Here is a 6,083-nt window from a genome sequence, read left to right as displayed (position 1 = left end):
AGTATCATACGCGGACGCTGTTAGGCGCATTGCAAAGTGCAATGGCACTGGAGGACAGGGGCAGTTGGAGCAGTCTGGGCCTGCACCTATGCCATCTGCACCGCAAGGGTCAGTGCTGGTGAACTCTGTCAATTTTTTAACCTTTATTGTGGAAGTCCTTCGTGTGGTAAAAGTGGCAAGGAATAATTCTGATGTGGTTAGAACTGTTATCGAGGCCGCAGAAAGGGTCTCGGGGGTTGCTGGGGTGGATCCGGCATATCTCCATAGCCTGGTTTTTGCCAAGGACAGAGTGATGAGCAGTGGTGTGGTAAATTCTGTGTGTGGAGATGATACTTAGACTGCTGATGTTTTACATTCTCCAGTGGAATGCGCGTAGTTTGATTGCCAATGGACAGGAGCTGAAACGGTTTATAGGAACGTTTCATGAGAGGCCTAAAGTCATATGTATCCAGGAAACATGGTTGAAGCCCTGTCTGGATTTTGTGATCCCAGGATATGTCTGTTTACGTAAGTACAGGCTTTCATGCGGTGGGAGTTGTGCTACTTTCCTGTTGCAAGGTGTCCAGTATAGGAGACTAGATATCACTTCAGACCTTGAATGTATGGGTGTGGAAGTTTGGAGCTCAGAAGGTAGGTTTTCGATCATCAATTTTTATAACCATGTCACTCTCTGGATCTGGGGGGTTGGATCAGGTAATGCAGACGGTGCATCTCCCTGTGGTGTGGGTGGAGGATTTTAATGCCCACAACCCACTGTGGGGTGGTACAAAAAGGGGACTCTAATGGGGTGGTTCTGGAGGATTTCCTGGATAAGTTGGCTTGGTGGTACTAATGAGGGAGACCAACTAGGATGATTTGAGGACTAGGAGGTACGTCATGTAGAGATTTACAGTTGCTTCAGCTGTACTTGCTGGGTGTGGTACTGGGATGTACTCGGTGGTTACACTATGGGTTAGCAATAACTTCCCTATCTTCTGTGGGGTTGTGGAAGAGACCTCCGGTTAGCACAGGATTCCCCATTCGACATTCCGGAGAGCGGACTGGGGCAAATTTTGTGAATGTATTTCAGAGTCTGTCAAGAAGGTGAACAGTGATGAAAGTACGCTTGAGTGGAGTAGGTCCTTTTGTGGGCTATTAGGACCGCAGCGGAAAAGGCCATTCCAGTTAAGGCGGAGCGGAAGGGTAAAAATGGTGCCATGGTGGAGCCAAGCATGTTGTTCGAGCCTGTAACAAGGTCTATAGGACGTTGAGAAAGTTCCACGACCACTCCTAATGTTGTTGGCATTTAAAAATGTAGAACTGCGGCCAGGAGGATAATTAAAACAGCTAAGTTAGAGGGCTGGCGACAGTATTGTGGAACTTTGGGTGCTCAAACTCCACTTTGGCAGATCTGGCATACGATGCACAGTATGGCTGGGATTAGCAAAGAGGTCACTGTTCCTGTTTTGAAAGAGGGCACTAAGAGGCTGTGGACAATAAAGTAAAGGCTGACCTCTTGGCGAAAGCATTGCAGTGGGTCTCCAGTGACATAATATGATGCAGATAGTCTGTTGAGGAGAGAGATGATCCTTCTTCAGGAGGGGTTTAAGTTGGACTACAGTAATGATAACTCTGCTTGATCCATCTCTTCTTTTCTATGAAGGAGTTTAAGGGAACGATTAGAGTGGGGCGGAACTCTGCTCCTGGTATAGATGGCCTGGGGGTACCAGTTTTTCCCGGCATTTGGATGACATTGCGCTGGATGAACTGCTGTCTTTGATTAATACGGTGTGGGCAGAGGGGTGTTCTTCCGAGAGGACTGGAAATGGCAATCATCATGCCCATTCTTAACCTGGCAAAGAGGCAGGGAGCCCCTTGTCATATAGGCCTATTGCTCTTACACCTGTTATATGTAAAATTATGGAGAGAATGGTTACGGATAGGTTGGTATTCCACCTAGAGTGGGGGGGATATTTTCACCTTCCCAAAATGGTTTTAGGCTTGGGAGAGCATCAATGGATTCTGTGTTGGTTTTAGATAGTGATATTAAGAAAGCGTTGAGCATCGAGAAGCTGTGTTGACGTTTTTTCTGGATATTGAAAAGTCAGATGACTATGCTCTGCTTAGGACGGTCTTATATAAAACTTTTGATGCAGGTATAAAAAGAGGATGCTGAACTGAATTAAACACTTCTCGAGTGCTAGAAGTGTTCAGGTTAGAGTGGGTACTGTTTTTCTGATGCCTTTTCTTGTTGATAATGGGACCCTCAGAGCAGCGTTATCAGTCCTGTCCTTTCAATGTTATGATTAATGATTCTCTTGATGCTGTTGATGGTAGCTTTGGCAGATCTTTATTTGCTGATGGTGGGCCCTTTGAAAAGGGCAGTAATGTTACACATCTATTTAGTCAAATGCAGTATGCGTTAGATAAGGTACAGGGCTGGGCTGATAGATGGGGGTTCGATGTCTGCTTCCAAAACTAAGTTGTGGTTTTGGAAGGAAGAAGCGTGGTTGTGAGCAACCTTACACTGTATGGTGAACGTATTGAAAGGGTTAAATCGTCCAAGTTCCTTGGAGTTGTGCTGGATGAGCGACTTACATATAAGATCATACTACGAAAATTATGGATAAGAGTGCTAAAGTGATTAACGTTATGAGGTGTCTGACTGGAACAACATGGGGAGCTGACCGCACCGTGATGTTGACTATTTCTAAAGCTTTAATTAGGTCCGTGTTTGATTATGGCTGTGTGGTGTATGGTCTGCAGCAAAGTCTTTATTAGGAAAACTTGACATTGTTCAAGCTAAAGCATTGAGATTGTGTGTTGGAGCTTTTAAACTACTTCACTTCCTGCACTACTGGTCGAGTCGGGGGGAAACCCCTTTAAGTCTGAGACATAGAAAACTGGGATTAAACTATATAGTGAAATTAAGGGGGCTGGCACGGTGCTTTCAGCCTCTTCTGTGCTGGATGACAGTTTGTGAGTTTGGAGGTGGCACAGATACACACAACGGCAAAGGTCAATTACAGGGGCTCTATCTTGGTACTAGTAGTATTGTTCCTCCAGTGGTCTGGCCAGTAACCCACCTTGGCTGTGGCCTGTGCAGATGTTGATTTGTCATTGAGAGAGTTGCATAAAGATTTTAAAGGAATCTGGCGACTTATGCAAATGTCTGTCTCAGGACTGTGTGGAGAGGTGTACCCAGATTTATACAGATGGTTCGAGAGATCTGGCAACTAAAGGGTGGGTTTTGTGTTTATGTTCCTCAATTTGGGTTCAGTAAGTCTCACCGTTTATCTGACAGCATTTCTGTGTTTACCGCTGAGTTGTTTGCGATCCTCTGGGCACTGTGGTGGGTAGAGGACGCTGGACTTAAACGTGTGGTAATTTGTTTGACTCTCTGTCTTAACTGATGTCTTTAGTGGGTGCGAGGGTGGCGTGGCCAGAGCAGATGTGGTTAGTGAAATTTTGATTGTTGCTTTTTAAACTTGGGGAGACTGGGTTGTGTAGGGTTTCTGTGGGTCCCAGCCCCACATGGGAATTCATGGGAATGAAAATGGCTGATGCTGCTGCTAAGGCGGGCTTAGGACTGACGCCATCTGTTTCATGTTCTTTTTAGTAGAATGGAGTGCCGTAGTTTTGTTTAATGGTAGTATACCCCACAGTGGCAGCACATTGGGATACTGAGACCAAGGGAAGACACCTTCACATTATGGTTTCAAAAGTAGAGCAGGGTAATGTGTCACTGGTGTCTCACGTCACGATGATGTGAAGTTGACAAGGCTTAGGCTGGGGTCACTGTGGGTAAACAGTGGGCTGTCTGTGCTTGGGAAACATCTGGGCTGTGCTGTCATTTTTGCGGCATCACTGAATCTGTCTTCATGTGCTAATACAACCCCTGGCAAAAATTATGGAATCACCGGCCTCGGAGGTTGTTCATTCTGTTGTTTAATTTCGTAGAAAAAAAGCAGATCACAGACATGACACAAAACTAAAGTCATTTCAAATGGCAACTTTCTGGCTTTAAGTAACACTATAAGAAATCAGGAAAAAAAAAATGTGGCAGTCAGTAACGGTTACTTTTTTAGACCAAGCAGAGGGAAAAAAATATGGAATCACTCAATTCTGAGGAAAAAATTATGGAATCATGAAAAACAAAAGAACGCTCCAACACATCACTAGTATTTGTTGCACCACCTCTGGCTTTTATAACAGCTTGCAGTCTCTGAGGCATGGACTTAATGAGTGACAAACAGTACTCTTCATCAATCTGGCTCCAACTTTCTCTGATTGCTGTTGCCAGATCAGCTTTGCAGGTTGGAGCCTTGTCATGGACCATTTTCTTCAACTTTCAATTGGATTAAGATCCGGACTATTTGCAGGCCATGACATTGACCCTATGTGTCTTTTTGCAAGGAATGTTTTCACAGTTTTTGCTCTATGGCAAGATGCATTATCATCTTGAAAAATGATTTCATCATCCCCAAACATCCTTTCAATTGATGGGATAAGAAAGTGTCCAAAATATCAACGTAAACTTGTGTATTTATTGATGATGTAATGACAGCCATCTCCCCAGTGCCTTTACCTGACATGCAGCCCCATATCATCAATGACTGTGGAAATTTACATGTTCTGTTCAGGCAGTCATCTTTATAAATCTCATTGGAACGGCACCAAACAAAAGTTCCAGCATCATCACTTTGCCCAATGCAGATTCGAGATTCATCACTGAATATGACTTTCATCCATTCATCCACAGTCCATGATTGCTTTTCCTTAGCCCATTGTAACTTTGTTTTTTTCTGTTTAGTTGTTAATGATGGCTTTCGTTTAGCTTTTCTGTATGTAAATCCCATTTCCTTTAGGCGGTTTCTTACAGTTCCATCACAGACGTTGACTCCAGTTTCCGCCCATTCGTTCCTCATTTGTTTTGTTGTGCATTTTCGATTTTTGAGACATATTGCTTTAAGTTTTCTGTCTTGACGCTTTGATGTCTTCCTTGGTCTACCAGTATGTTTGCCTTTAACAACCTTCCCATGTTGTTTGTATTTGGTCCAGAGTTTAGACACAGCTGACTGTGAAAAACCAACATTTTTTGCAACATTGCGTGATGATTTACCCTCTTTTAAGAGTTTGATAATCCTCTCCTTTGTTTCAATTGACATCTCTCGTGTTGGAGCCATGATTCATGTCAGTCCACTTGGTGCAACAGCTCTCCAAGGTGTGATCTCTCCTTTTTAGATGCAGACTAACGAGCAGATCTTTGATGCAGGTGTTAGTTTTGGGGATGAAAATTTACAGGGTGATTCCATAGTTTATTCCTCAGAATTGAGTGAGTCCATATTTTTTTCCCTCTGCTTGGTCTAAAAAAGTAACCGCTACTGACTGCCACAATTTTTTTCCTTGATTTCTTGTAGTGTTTCTTAAAGCCAGAAAGTTGCCATTTGAAATTACTTTAGTTTTGTGTCATGTCTGTGATCTGCTTTTTTCTACAAAATTAAACAACTGAATGAACATCCTCCGAGGCCGGTGATTCCATAATTTTTGCCAGGGGTTGTACACTGCCCTTTGTATGCAGAGGATAGAAGGGTCATGTTTTAAGGTTTGGCAGATCTGGGTTGTAGTACCTTTTCTTTGAGGACATTACTGGGGCATGGAGCCTGTTCAAAGGAGAGAGCGAATTTGGTGGTTTGTTTTTGAAAAAATTGTAGGTTGTATTGGAAAATATAGGGGTGCTGTGTCTATCTCTTTGACATTTAATAGGCGTTCTGTGTCTTATGACCTGAGGGGGGCAGCAATGCACTGACCGTGCCTAGCCTGCCGACAACCAAGAATAAGAAGAAGAAAAAAAAAAACGACAGAAGAAGAAATGGCCCTCACCTACCAGGCTCTCTCTTGAGGGACTACTTTCCTTCTCTGTGCCGTCAGCTTGGAAATTGTGTTTAAGTTCTTAAGGACACAGGGACTTTTCGTAGGATTTAGTTGCCTTATTTATCTAGGTTTTTTTGTTTTTTTTTTTGTTATTGTTGTTTTATTTTGTCACTCCGTCGATGGCTTCACTCCTGTTGTTACACAATTGCGCAGTGGGTGGCGGTAATGCA

Source organism: Thalassophryne amazonica, chromosome 12, assembly GCF_902500255.1.
Source record: "Thalassophryne amazonica chromosome 12, fThaAma1.1, whole genome shotgun sequence".
Classification (NCBI taxonomy): domain Eukaryota; kingdom Metazoa; phylum Chordata; class Actinopteri; order Batrachoidiformes; family Batrachoididae; genus Thalassophryne; species Thalassophryne amazonica.
The sequence above is the reverse complement of the archived record's forward strand: the minus strand, read 5'-3'. Positions refer to the sequence as shown.